Source organism: Suricata suricatta, chromosome 4 (genome assembly GCF_006229205.1).
Source record: "Suricata suricatta isolate VVHF042 chromosome 4, meerkat_22Aug2017_6uvM2_HiC, whole genome shotgun sequence".
NCBI classification, from domain to species: Eukaryota; Metazoa; Chordata; class Mammalia; order Carnivora; family Herpestidae; genus Suricata; species Suricata suricatta.
This window is the reverse complement of record NC_043703.1, coordinates 44,326,580-44,340,886: the sequence shown is the minus strand read 5'-3', so window position 1 is coordinate 44,340,886 and position 14,307 is coordinate 44,326,580. Positions and strand designations below refer to the sequence as shown.

Sequence of the window (14,307 nt, the reverse complement as noted above, 5' to 3'; positions counted from 1 at the left end):
TACATCACATGAATAAGAGAAACAATAAAAACCATATGATCATCTCAAAGATGCATGAAAAGCATTGACAATGTACAACATTCATTTATAATTGAAAACGCTTAACAAAGTATGCTTAGAAGAAACATACCTCAACATAATAAAGGCTACATATGGAAAAACCCACAGCTAAGATCATATTCAATGGCAAAAAAAAAAAAAAAAAAAAAAAACTGAAAGCTTTTGGATCAAGGACAAAGCAAAGATGCCTCACTCTTGCCACTTTCCTTCTACACAGTACTGAAATCCTAGTCACAACAATTAGATAAGAAAAAGAAAAGTCATCCTGAATGATAAGAAATAAAACTATCACTATTTGCAGACAGCATATAATATACACAGAAAACTCTAAGAACTCCACCAAAAAACTACTAGAACTGATAAATGAATTCAGTAAAGTTTCAGGGAACTAAATTAATATACAGAAATATGTTGTGTTTCTATACACTAATAACAAAATAGTGAGAGTGAAATTAAGAAAACAATCTTATTTACAATTGCACTGAGATGAATAAAATACCTACAGATAAACTTAACCAAGAGGGTGGAAAATCTGTACTCTGAAAACAATAAAATATTGGTGAAAGTGAAGATGACACAAATGGAAAGATATTTCATGCTCATGGATTAGAATAGTTAATATTGTCAAAATGTCCATACTACCTAAAGCAATTTACAGATTTAATGCAATCCCTATTAAAGTACCAACATTTTTCACAGAAATAATATGAATAATCCTAAAATTTGTATGGAACCACAAAAGACCTCAAATACCCAAAGCAATCTTAAGAAAGAAGAACAGAGCTGGTGGCATTGCAATCCCAGATTTCAAGATGTACCACAAAGCTCTAGTAATCAAAACAGTATGGTACTTGAACACAAAGGGACCCATAAATCAATGGAACAGAATAGAGTCCAGAAATAAGCCCACACTTCTATGGTAAATTAATTTATGTCAAAGAAGGCAAGAATACCAAATGGGGGAAAGACAGTCTCTTCAACAAATGATGTTGGGAAACTGGACAGCTACCAATGAAATTGGACCATTTTCTTACACTATACACAAAAATAAAGTCAGAATGAATTAAGACCTAAATGTGAGACCTGAAGCCATAAAATTCCTAGAAGAAGATGTAGGCACCAATTTCTTTATCAGGGGCCATAAAATCATTTTTCTAGATATGATCCTCTGGCAAGGGAAACAAAAGCAAAATTAAACTATTGGGACTACACCAAATAAAAAGCTTTCACACAGTGAAGGAAACCATCAACATAACAAGAAGGCAACTTACTGAATGAGAGAAGATATTTGCAAATGATATATCCAGTAAGGGACTAATATACAAAATGTATAAGGAACTTATATGACTCAACACACACACACACACAAAACCCCTGATAATCTTATTAAAAAATGAGAAAACCTGAATAGACATTTTTCCCAAAGAATACATGCAAGTGGCCGACAGATGCATGAAAAACATGTTCAACATCACTAATCCTCTGGGAAATGCAAATCAAAACCACAATGAAATATCACCTTGAACAAATAAGAATGACTAGTATTAAAAAGACAAGAAATAACAGGTTTGGCAAAGATGTAGAGAAAAGGAAACCCTTGTGCACTGTTGGTGGGAATGTACACTGGTGCAGCCACTGGGGAATATAGCACAGAGTTTCCTCAGAAAATTAAAGATAGATTTATCATATGATCCAGTATTCAACTACTGGGTATTTACCCAAAGAAAAATAAAATACTAACTAGACATATGCATTCATATGTTTATTACAGAATTATTTATAGAAGCCAAGATATGGAAGCAATCCAAGTGACCTTCAGTAGATAAATGGATAAAGAACAGGTGTGTGTGTGTGTGTGTGTGTGTGTGTGTGTGTGTGTATGTATGTATGCACACACACATATGCACTCAGTGGAATATTACTGAGGCATAAAAAAATGACATCTTGCCATTTGCAACAACATCGATGGATGTAGAGGGCATAGTGCTAAGTGAAATAAGTCAGAGAAAGACAAATACCATATGATTTCACTCATATATAACGTTAAAGAAAACAAATGAACAAAGAAAAAGACAGAAAAAAACCAGACACTAACATACAGAGAGCAAACTGGTAGTCGCCAGAGGGGAGGTCAGTGGGGGGGGACACTAACTAGATAAAAGGGAATAAGAGTACACTTATTTTGATGAATACTGAGAAATGTATAGAATTGTTGAAAAATTATACTTATACTCACAACTAATTTAAATTCTATGTTAATTATACTTGAATTAAAAAAGAAAGCTTAGACTTTGTGGGGCAGGCTCCTATAAGTAACTAAAATTTTAAGGAGCGTTAAGTTGATTAAAATGAAAACACTCCAGTGTTGGGGCAGCTGCACAGAAGGGAGGCGGAAATGGCAGCTGAGATTGCCAAGGCTCAGGCGAGCAGGCCTGGTAGCAACACAGTCCTCGGCAAGATCATTTGCAAGGAAATCGCAGCCAAAATCATTTGTGAGAATGACCAGTGTTTTGCTTTTCATGACATTTCCCTCAAGCACCTACACATTTTCTGTTGATACCCAAGAAAGACACCTCCCAGATTTCTGTAACAGAAGATGATGAAAGTTTTCTTGGACACTTAATGATTGTTGGCAAGAAATGTGCTGGTGATTCAAGCCTGAAGAAGGGTTATCAAATGGCAGTGAATGAAGGATTCAGATGGGGGACAGTCTGTCTATCATGTTCATCGCCATGTATTGGAGGTCAGCAGATGAATTGCCCTCCTGGCTTTAGGGATTATTTTGCCTTCTCTAGGTAATGATCAATATTTGCAAGTTCTGATATATTAAGCAGTATATTTATTTTTGCCTGTTTATGAAGAGATTGAGGAAATAATTTTAAAAACCCATACATACTTCTAAAAACCCATAAAAGACATTGTTGCATGGTTAAAACAAAACAGAAAACACTCTGTTTACCCAGTAGAAAAGTTTAAGGGATGTATTTCTAGAGAGTAAGGAAAACAGGAAAGAAAGCTTCTGGCAGCAATAGACCAAACATGATAGAGTGGAGGCTAAGACAATGCAAACTTTGCCTCCAACCTTTCACAACTCAAGTAGGCCTATCAAGCAAGAGAAAAATACTGCCGAAGCACACTCCTCCAATTCAACCCAAGGAGTATTGAGCCTTTAAAACAACAATAACAACAGCAACAACAACGTTATGTTTTAGATACTGAATTCTTTCATAGTCCTCTGAGGAGTATAGATTTTCTGTTTTAGTAAGCAATTGTTTGGTTGCACTCAAAGTGAAAACACTGCCTCCTAGACAACACCTTTAAGGTTAGTTGAGTTCTTTCATCTTTAGCTGGAGTCTGCCCAGTGCTTGCATGGGGTGACAGAGGTTTAGGCAGAGTTTATATAGACCTTGGCTCCCTTTCAAAATCTCTAGGATTTCCCTTACACTTGCTAATAGCTGTGTTGTCCTCAAAACTGTCCGCTAGTTCTTCAGGTCAGAAAATTTGAGAATTTTCTTTAGAGTTTTAGTGATGTGTTGATGCCCATAGAACAAGTATGAGTGAAAAATGAATACTTTATCTATGCACTTCCCTTTTTAAAAGTTTCAACTCCCCTTGAGAATCTGCCTGCTTTTGTTCGCTCTCCGGGGCCTTTAAATTACTGCTTTTCCTGTTTTGTCCAGAACATATCGTTTTCAGCAGGAGGGCGAAGCTCAGTAGGAGCCACTCAGCCATACTGGAAGAAGTCTGATTACAACTGATCCGAATTACTATTACTTATTATTTATTTATTTTTTGTTAGTAATCTCTACACCCAACATGGGTCTGAAACTCATGACCCTGGGATCAAGAGTCACATGCTCTTTTTTTGTTTTTAATGTTTTATTAATTTTTGAGAGCAAGAAAGAGCAGAGTGGGGGAGGGGCAGAGAGAGAGGGGGAGACACAGAATCTGAAGCAGGCTCCAGCACAGAGCCTATGTGGGGCTGGAACCCACAAACCACGAGATCATGACCCGAGCAGAAATCAGATGTTTGACTGACTAAGCCACCAGGCGCCCCTATGCTCTTCTGACTAAACCAGCCAGGTAGGTGCCCCTCACTAATCCCAATCAAGATTTATCATTAATTACTGAGAATTTGCTCTGTACAGGAACTGTGCTTTACATATAGGAGATTATCTCATTTAATCTTACAGGAATCCCTACAAGGGAAGGAATAGTCATTGTTTACATTTTACAGATAAGGCAGTAAAAGTCGAGAAAGGTGGAGGTCTTTCTTCAGTAACAGATCCAAACTCAAATGTTTAGGAGACCAAAGCCGTTTTACTGCTTTAAAAAAAAATTAGCTCTTACTACCAAAGGGTGCCTTGAGGCACCAAAGACTGCCTTAGGCAGGTTTCTTAATCAGAAGCCAACTTTAAACCAGACGACGAAAGGTCCTTAGAAATGCTTCCCCCCCCCCTCATTTAAAGCAGCATTTCCCCAGCTTAGCTCATCATAGGATCACCTGAGGGGAGTCTCTAGCAATCAAAGATTTTGTGAATCAGTCTCTAAGGGCCGGGGTTGGAAATCCAAATATTTAACAGACATTGCAGATAATTCAATGGTCTCCTAGTTGGAAAACACTTACTTGGAGAAATAAGCACCTGGTATTGAACACTTCATTCACAACTCTTCTGTTACTGGGTATAAATAATGATAGTGGGAAGAAATGCTAATTATCACCTAGGGCTTACCTCAGGTCTGCCAAGCTCTTTTCTAAGTAGTTCACATGTATTATTTCCTTTAATCTTCTCAACAAACCTATAAGTTATCGCTGTTTTGATGAGGAAACTGAGGCACTAGCTTGCCCACAGTCATACCAGTGAGTAGGGGACCAGAGTGTAGCTAGGCTGTTTGATTCTACACCACTTTTTTATGATTACATTTATTCTGTTTTCACTTATTCTATCTGTCCAGTCTACACTCCTGAAAAGAAGTGTGGGTAAAATGTGGCGCAATACATATTTCCCAAGTACGGAAGAATAAAATTCTTAACTCCATCCGCAAAGAGTCCTTCTTCCTGTCAGAACCCACTGAAGTTTTGTGTTGAACTCTGGGAAGCCTCCGTAGGTTCTGCGTCTTTGATTACTTTCAGGAGGAAGATTAGAAAACAGTAGAAAAGAAGCTGGGGAGCTCAGCCAACTGATTTACAACACGCACCGAATTATTTCCACACATTTACTATAGAAGCCTCTGTGCTAGGTGCCAGTGTGTAAACCGGATAAGGAATTTACAGTCTAAGGAAGGAGGAAAATAGTAAATGAAAATGCCAGCTATTGCAAACTGACCTATGGACCATATCAAAATCCTTGGGGTCTTTTGTAGATTATGGTGGCCACCAAAGAAGTTTGAAATGGATAGAGTAGGCTGCTGTAAGAACAGCAGGTTATGCTAAAAGCAAGTCTCAGACCAAAAGATAGATATTTATTAACTAAAATTTTATTAGCAAAGCCAAGTACCTAAAAACAATTCATATGACTTCTGTAGACTGGAGAAAGCCTCTACTCTCTTTCTTTTCAGATGCTTTAGCCATTAAAGCATTTCATTTTCATTTGCATGAAAAGCTCATTCTAGTTTAATGGCCAGTTTCCAGAAGTAGGATCCTGTCACTCCAACAGCCGGACAGAAACTAGAGTTCGTGGCTTCAAACCAGACCTTTTTACATGTCATAAGCCTTGCTGGATTCTTATACCCTATTCATGCTTGTTATTAAACATTCAATGTATGTTAAATACCTTAATATCACAGTTCATTTCTGATATTCCCCTCATAAAGCAATAGGCTAAACTTTAAGTAAATAGAAAGCTGTTTCTGATATCAAATATGCTAATTACAACATTCTGTTGTTGATGAAAGTGTGGGTAATATGAGGAGGGCCGGTGATAGCCACCTCTGGAGTCTAGTCCTTTCTGGTAAAATGTTCTCTGACCCTCAGCTGTACTTAATTAGCACACTAGCTGACCACTTTCTGAGTTTGCTTTCTACATCAATGCCTGGGTATTGGTTTAACCTAAGTTTTGCATTGTATAATATCATATTGTAATGTTAAAGAACTTTAAGATAATTGCAGACATCGTAACAGCAACAAATGAGAAAACATAAACTATGGTAAATGCTATAAAAGAAGCCAATTGCAGGGTGTTTTGACAGGGAATTAGAAAGCACACCAGTTTCCTCTCACCAGGGCCCTTTCCCCCTCCTCACTGTGAGATCATCTCTCCTACTTTTCCTTCTTCTAGTCTTACTGCCTCAGTTGTTCGAAAGTACAAGTGGTAGGGCAGAGCAGACAATGTTCAGGCAGGTGGGGAAAATAGAAAATCATGAAAGTCAGGACAGAAAACAATAATGCCAAAGTGTGAGAAATAAGTCCTCCGCCCCAGGCAAAAGAAGGATGTGGAGACTTGAAACACAATAAAGTGAGGCTTTAATCAACTTTCTTGCAAGAGTGGGTGTCTGAGGGACAGGCACAGTCGGGGCAGTTACAGCCGGCAATTTATCTCCTAGTGCGCAAGTCCCTGCCCAGGTTCCTCATTGGCTGAGCACTACAGAGGTTACAGCCTTGCCAGGACGTCACCTATGCCCAAGTAAGGCCAAAAACTAGTCTGATTGGAACAAATGTACATTCTTTGAGGTGACACAGAGACTTCAGTTCTTTGGCACATGCTCATTGCAAAGCCCATGAAAAATAAGCCCACAAAATGGAGAGGGGAAGAAGAACCAGGAAGTGAAGTGTCTAAGGCTTTGGGACTCCATTGTGGGGGGCTGTTTCATACATATTCCCAGTAGGTTGTAAACCTATTGGTAACCAGACAGCACAGCTTTTATTTGGTATTTCTGAAAATGAATCATCTTACTTCTCACTCGGCGACTAGCAGGGAAGCTTCCTGAAAACACCCTAACGCAGACCTTCCACAGTCACCAGCAGAGCACCGCTAGTGGCCTCAGGAGTCCTTAGATGCTTGCACTGCTCAGAGTGCATGGAGTCCTACATTCCCAAGCCCTGTTTTCTCCCACTAACTGGCCTTGTCACTGCTGTTTCCTCCCTCAGTGTCCTGCCCAGCCCCTCCTCTCTATTCAGCTGATCTAAGGCTTCCCTAGAGGAATAGTATCTGGCTCTTCTTACCTTCCAACAGATTTCCTCTGCTACTCCTATTTCCTAAGTGACTGACAACTAGAGGGATCTGTTCATTTTTACACTTCCACTGGTGTGTCTTCATTGTTGTTACAATAAGTTATGTTTTGTATGTCTGTTATGCAAAGAAATCAAGCAATATGTAAAGGAATAAGAAATAAAGCAATAATCACCTTAAATCTTACAACCCAAAAAGAACTACGGTTAGCAAACTAATTTTTAATTGTCTTGCTGCATATAAATACACAGATGTGTATAATTTTACATAAACAAGACCTTATTACACATGTTTTATCATAGCTGTCTTTCTTTTTGTTAACATATTTTGGCTTTCTTCCACACTTATACATTCTAATATAATCATACACAAATATAAACACAACGATGGGAGAGTTGTCATTGTTCGCTTTCTAATAAAAACATCTTGTGAATTCTTCCCTTCATCTTGCTTTATCACTTAACAGTACATTATGGAAATTCCTCCAAGCCAAAAGTTTAAATTTCATTCTTTGTAATGATAGCATAATATTCCATGGTATCAATTACCAGAATTTAACCTTCTCCCCTTTTTTTAAATGACTTTCTTTTGTTTTTTTATGTCATTATTTTGAGAGACAGAGACAGAGAGTGAGCTGGGGAGGGGCAGAGAGAGAGGGAGACACGGAATCTGAAGCAGGCTCCTGGCTCTGAGCTGTCAGCACAGAGCCGGATGCGGGGCTCCAACCCACAGACTGTGAGATCATGACCTGAGCTGAAGTCGGCTGCTTAACTGACTGAGCCACCCAAGTGCCCCTAACCTTCCCCTTAATAATGAACATTTATATTGTTTCTAGATTTGTTTGGTATTTTATTTTATTTTTTTGGAGGGGGGCACTACAGACAATCTTTTTATATAGTCCTGTATATATTGGTGCTTTTATTTTTTTGCCTATAAAGGAAAAATCAGTAGGCAATTAGGGATTGCTTTAATATTTTTCAGTATTACAAATAAAATTGCAGTGAACATTCTAGATTATATTTTTGATTGTTTCATTAGTTTAAATTCCTAAAAGTTAGATGGCAAATTATGAAGTAGAACATTTTTAAGATTCTTAATGCACATTGACAACTTTTTCTCCAGAAAGATTATGGTTGCAGACTTTTCAATCTTTCTAGAATGTGAGAGGCCTTCTTTGAGAACCCTCTCACTGCTAAAGACTATTCTTGGACTCATTTTTTTATTAACTCTACTTCATAAGAGCATCTTTAACCATATCATCACTGTGTGTGTCCACCTCTCTTGCTGAATCCTGAAAACCTTGACCCTGGGTGAGTCGTGGGGTGATGTACTTTTATTTATTTTTTTTCTTTAAAGTGCACTCTTTGTGGAGTATCTTCAATAACTTCTGGAATGAGAGGAATTTCCTTTTACTTTGGGGCAATTTTCACTACTGTTGATTACAAGTTACATACCCCAATACATCCACTAACTTTATTTTCCAAAGCAGCGGGGTTTATCCCTTGGGGTTTATATAATGGATAAAGTATATTGATGAGGGTGTCTTCTTGACAAAGACGGACAATAAATATTAAAATGGAAGACGCTTAACGTCCTTATTTTTTCAAGACACTTCTCAAAACTGCTGTATCTGGACACCAGGTGTCCTCAAGAATTTATCCATGATTCTCAAACCTAATATACATCAGGATCACCTGAAAGGTTTGTTAAAAAGACTTATGGCTGAGGTGCACCTGAGTGGCTCAGTCAGTAAAGCATCTGATTCCTGACTTCAACTCAAGTCATGATGGCACCTTGAGTTCTAGCCATCTAGCACTCCCCTCTGTCAGCACAGAGCCCGCTTGGGATTCTGTCTCTCTCTCCCTCTGCCCGCAACCCCCCACACCTGCTTGCGAGCGCTCGCTCTCCTTCCCTCTCGCGCTCGCTCTCGCGCGCTCTCTCTCTCTCTCTCTCTCTCTCTCTCTCTCTCAAAATAAATAAAAATAAGCTTAAAAAAATTAGACCAACTATGGGTGAGCCCTAACCCTAGAGTTTCTGATTCAGTGTATTAGAGGCAAGGTTGGAGAATTTGCATTTCTAACAAGGTTTTAGGTGATGCTAATGAAGTTGGTCCATTAGCAACACTTTTCGGTGCTATCCTCCCGCACCAGGTCTGGTAACGGAGCCTCACTTTGAAGCTCTACTCTCTGTAAAATATCCCTCTTTTTATTCTGTCTTTTGTGACAGTACAGAACAGCTGGTCAGCACCTTCCTCATTATAACCTTTCATATCCTTGAAGCAACAGATTCGGTTTTCCTCATTCTCCCTTTCACCTGAGTCCTGAGTCCCTCAGCTTTTCCTTATAATCATATATCCTACTAGCTCATCATTTTTATTACTTTTCCCTGAAGCCCATTTTGAATTTACACCCCACCCGTACCCGTTCCTGTCCCCACTTCAGTTAATAAGAAGATAGGAGGAGACGGGAATGTGCTAACGTAAATCTTGAATGCACAGCTTTTGAGGCTACTTCTGCCAGAGTCTCTGGCCACAATATTTTAGTTAAGAAGCATTATAGAAATTGGTGATTTTCCTCCTCAGTTCTTTATTTCAAAGATTATAGCATTCCACAAGTGGGCACAAAATATTGGTTACTTTCTTCATACTTATTCAAACATAGTCAGCTACATCTTTTGGTAATAAATACCCGTTTACTTATTCTACAAGTATTTTTTGGATATTTAGAACATACCAGACACTGTGAATACCATATCTAGTGGATGTGGCATTAACTTTTGGTCAGGACAATTTGTCTAGGCAGGTCCTGACAGCCTGAGAATATGAAAAATGTTTTCCACAACTCCACCTACAGTATGGCTGAAAGATAAGTTTTATCAACCCCAAATTATTTTGACCTCTTCCAAATCCACTGTTCATATAGGAATAGACCTAGATTATGGCCAACGTTATATTATCTTCAAGGAAATAATACTTTTTATAGTTCAAGTTCGTATACAATTAACAATAATCATTTCTGTTCATCTTTGGGGCATGTTCTAAAATATGCATATTTCATTCAATGCAGCCATGAATAGCACTGATTAAACAAAAAAGTACATCTGAAACTATCTTAGCCCTCAAATGGTAGAAGAGAGGGAGCTTTGTGTGGTCTCTTTTGTAAGAGCTCTAATTCCATTCATGAAGGTACTGTGAATAATTCCATTATCATGACTTAAGCAACTTGCAAAGGCCTCACATCCTAACAGGCATACACTGGGCATTAGGATTTCAACATATGAATTTGGCAGTGGGAAGGAAGGGAGGGGCAGATGACAAAAGTAGTATGCCTACAGCAGAAACTTTTTTCTTTTTATGGTTACCAGATGATTTTCCCTATGGCCCGAACACTATTCTGTACACTGAGGCTGCACAACTTTGCGTGGTAAATTGTGTCATGCACTCTTGGTGCTATGCATTCTTGGCACTGTGATTGTGGTTTGGGGACACCAGATGGCGGAGTGAGCCAGGTAGCACTCTTCTCAGGTTACCCTGTGTGGTTGTGCTCTGCATAGGAATTGTCTAATCCTGTTTCTACCCGTTGTTCTGGCTTTTGATGAATGTGTTTCGATTCCTACTGTCCAACAAAATGTATGTAAATAATGGTGCTAAATCTATCTCAAAGTAGCAACAATAATAAAAACTACCCAGGGAAATGGGGAAAAGCAAATTTTATGATAGCTCAAGTCTCTTTCAAGGAAATGACCATGGAAAAGGGAAGAAAAATCTGCAGGCAGTTAGGGATTGGTGGAAGTGCCTTGACCTAACAATAATCAGACTTTACTGTAGCTGGTGCCAGTCTGCGGCTTCCAAGAGTTTGAAAAAAATGAGGATTGATTTCCAATATGCAAGACCAGGGCCCTATTTCCTTAAGGGGCTGTGCTTATCCTCTGCTTTCTGATATCAGTTCCATTCCTCCCAGGAACACATGGTCCACATCCCTTACAGAAGAAAGGCAGGAAGTGAACTCAGAGCCAACTGTTTGAAATTTCCACCCTCCAAACTAATTTTGAAACTTTATGTGAAAATTTTAAATGAAGTACTAATGAATCAAATCCTAAAGTACATGAAAATAATAATCCACCATCACCAAGCATATTTCTTATTAAGAAAAATTTTAATGTTGATTTATTTTTGAGAGAGAGAGTGTGTGTGAGTGGGGGAGGGGCAGAGAAAGAGGGAGACACAATCTGAAGCAGGCTTCAGGCTCTGACCTGTCAGCACAGAACTTGACCCGGGGCTTGAACCCACACTGCGAGACCATGACCTGACTGACGTCAGACACTTAACTAACTGAGCCACCCAGATGCCCCAACCAAGCATACTTTTTTACAGAATATTTGTTAGTATACATTTAAAAAGTCAAAGTAAGTAGGAAATTTTGTAAGATAATAGTACATTCTGTAAAGACATTTGATAAAAATGTACTCCCATTCTAAAAAAAATTTTTTTTTCTTAATGTTTACTTTTGAGAGAGAGAGAGAGAGCATGAGCAGGAGAGGGGTAAAGAGAGAGAGAGGTAGACACAGAATCCAAAGCGGGCTCTGGGCTCTGTGTTAACAGCTCAGACATAGCGCTCAAACTCACAAGCCGTGAGATCATGACCTGAGCCCAAGTTGAATGTTTAACCAACCGAGCCACCCAAGCGCTCCCCCAAAAATGTACTCCCATTCTTAATTTCAAGGTTTCTAAAAATTTGGAATATAGGCTATTTTCCTTCCTGTAATGTTGACTACCTGTCTCAAACCAAAAAATAATAAACTCATTGGTGAAATACCATGAGCATTTCTACTAAAACCTGCATGAAGCAAGAATGCCTACTACAGAATTATTATACAAAATCAATTTCTTCACTCAAAAATATAGATTAAACTTGGGGCATCTGGGTAGCTTAGTCAGTTAACTCAGTTTGGGCTCTGCCAGAGGCGCGCTCCGGCTGGTCCAGGGCTCCCTGAAGGGGTAGTGGCGGACGAAAAGCAATGAAGAGACACTCATGCAGTTTCTTAATTGGTCTGGCCTGGCATCGTCTTGTCCTATTTCCTTTTTATCCCCGTATCTCCTTCTTAACTCCTTATTAACTCCTGTATCTCCTCTTAACTCCTCCCTCTGTATCTCCTCCTTAGCCAGGTCTTGGGCCTTTATTTATAGACTTATGACATCAAAAGGTGGAACTTTTACAAATAATTCTCAGTGATAAAGATGCTTTGAAAAGGGTGCAGAAACAGGTTTTACAGAGGCATTTCTTCAGAACTATTCTAATTACAATGAGGTAACTTACACATCATAGGATAACAGGATATTCTCAGTGAAAAGCAGATAACAACACATTTGTTTGAACCGGTAGTAAATCTTACAACTAAGAAGATAGCAGGATGTTTTCAGTGAGAAGCAAGATAGCAAACATATTTTATAACAATAAGGCAAAAATTCAGTCATAGACAGGGCTAGGAGGCATTCTATTTGGCTCACAAGAGGAAGAATACATTCATGATGGTTAGTAAGTAAACCTTTTGTCATCCTTGTTCTTTAATGTTGAAGGTGAAAGCGCCATAGGCGCCCTAGACCAGCCGGCCTTTGCATATGAGTCTAAGTTGTAACTACTCTTACCTCTCCTCACAATGGGAACCAAATTAGCACATATATGCACAGTAACTTATGCCTGGCTCTTCTTTGTTTCCTTCTCCTAAGTTAGGCTTTCTCCAGGCCTAACTTTATCTTTGTGTTCTTTAACCCTCTTTATTTCCATGTGTTAAGTTTGTGAAGCTCAATAGAAGAGCCTTTCAACAAACATCTGCAGTGCCTTGTTTAACTTCCTCTTCATAGAGGTGGGAATATGCTTCCTCCCATGAGGATTCTGGGGAATATCGGTCTGATTTGGAACAATGTGGGGCCTAATCAATAGCAACAGGCTTAATGTTACATGAGCAATGAGTTAACAGAAGGAGATGCTAGCTTCCCCCCCTGTGGCAGGAGCCGTGCTACGTCTACCATTTCCTTACTGTGACCGTGTCATCCAGCAAGGCCCGTGCGGCTCCCAGCAGGGCTCAGACCATGATCTAAGTTTCATGAGTTTGAGCCTCATGACAGGCTCCACACTGACAGCATAGGGCCTGCTTGAGATTCTCTGTCTCCCCCTCTCTGCCCCTCCCCTACTCACACTGTCTCTCTTAAAATAAATATATTAATATACATATTAATATATATTAAACATACATTTTTTCAGGCAATGGAGGTATAAAAATGAAAAAAAATAGTCCATTGTCTTGAAAGTTCTTACAAACAGAAAGATATAAAGACATAGTTATTGGAAAAGAGAAAGAAATATGTTACTGTGAAAGAATTTCAATCTCAAATAGAACCAGAGAATATAAAATAAAAAATGTCATGCATTTGTTGCCCTCAGGGAAACAAAACTTAAGGACAGTAAGACCGATATCCTTTACATACCTGATTTACAGAAAAGTGATAATATTGGAATTTTCTTAAATGATAGAGTTGGTCAGGGGTGCCTTGTAGCAACCTTGGGAACCGTTACTTATGGTTTCCAGAGGCCTGAACAAGAAACCACTGGGGTCCAGCTGGTTTCACCAAATAAGCTGAATTGAGCTTTGTTTGTGTGAATGGATTGGTTTTGTCTGCTCAGGGAATTTTCAAAGCTGGTCTCCACTTGCTTTTGATTCTAACAGATTCTAACTCAACTCTCTCCTTTTCACATTCCATGCCCATGAATACAGCCCATCCCAAGCCCTCCACAGAGTCGCTGGTAGCTTGCTGCAGTTTGCATGTCCCAAACTGCTCTTCCTCTGCTATGCCCAAATAAATTCTTCTTTTCAGATAATTCTGAGTTTGTTTCAGTCTACCTCTTTATTTAAGTTGACACTACTAATAGACCATGTACATTTATATAGGCAGTAATTTATGTAAAAAACATCAGATAAGAATCTGAAAATGAATTAGAATTAATAAGTGAGATGAAAAACATAAATGTCTCCAAATGAATATTGGGAAGAAATGTTATTCATAAAGTAATAAAAAGCAGGG

General features: G+C 38.8%; 1 pseudogene; it reads left to right on the top strand.

The window, feature by feature from the left end:
• The first annotated feature begins 2,455 nt into the window (after positions 1-2,455).
• On the top strand, positions 2,456-2,859 carry LOC115290562 (annotated as a pseudogene).
• The last annotated feature ends 11,448 nt before the right edge of the window (positions 2,860-14,307 follow it).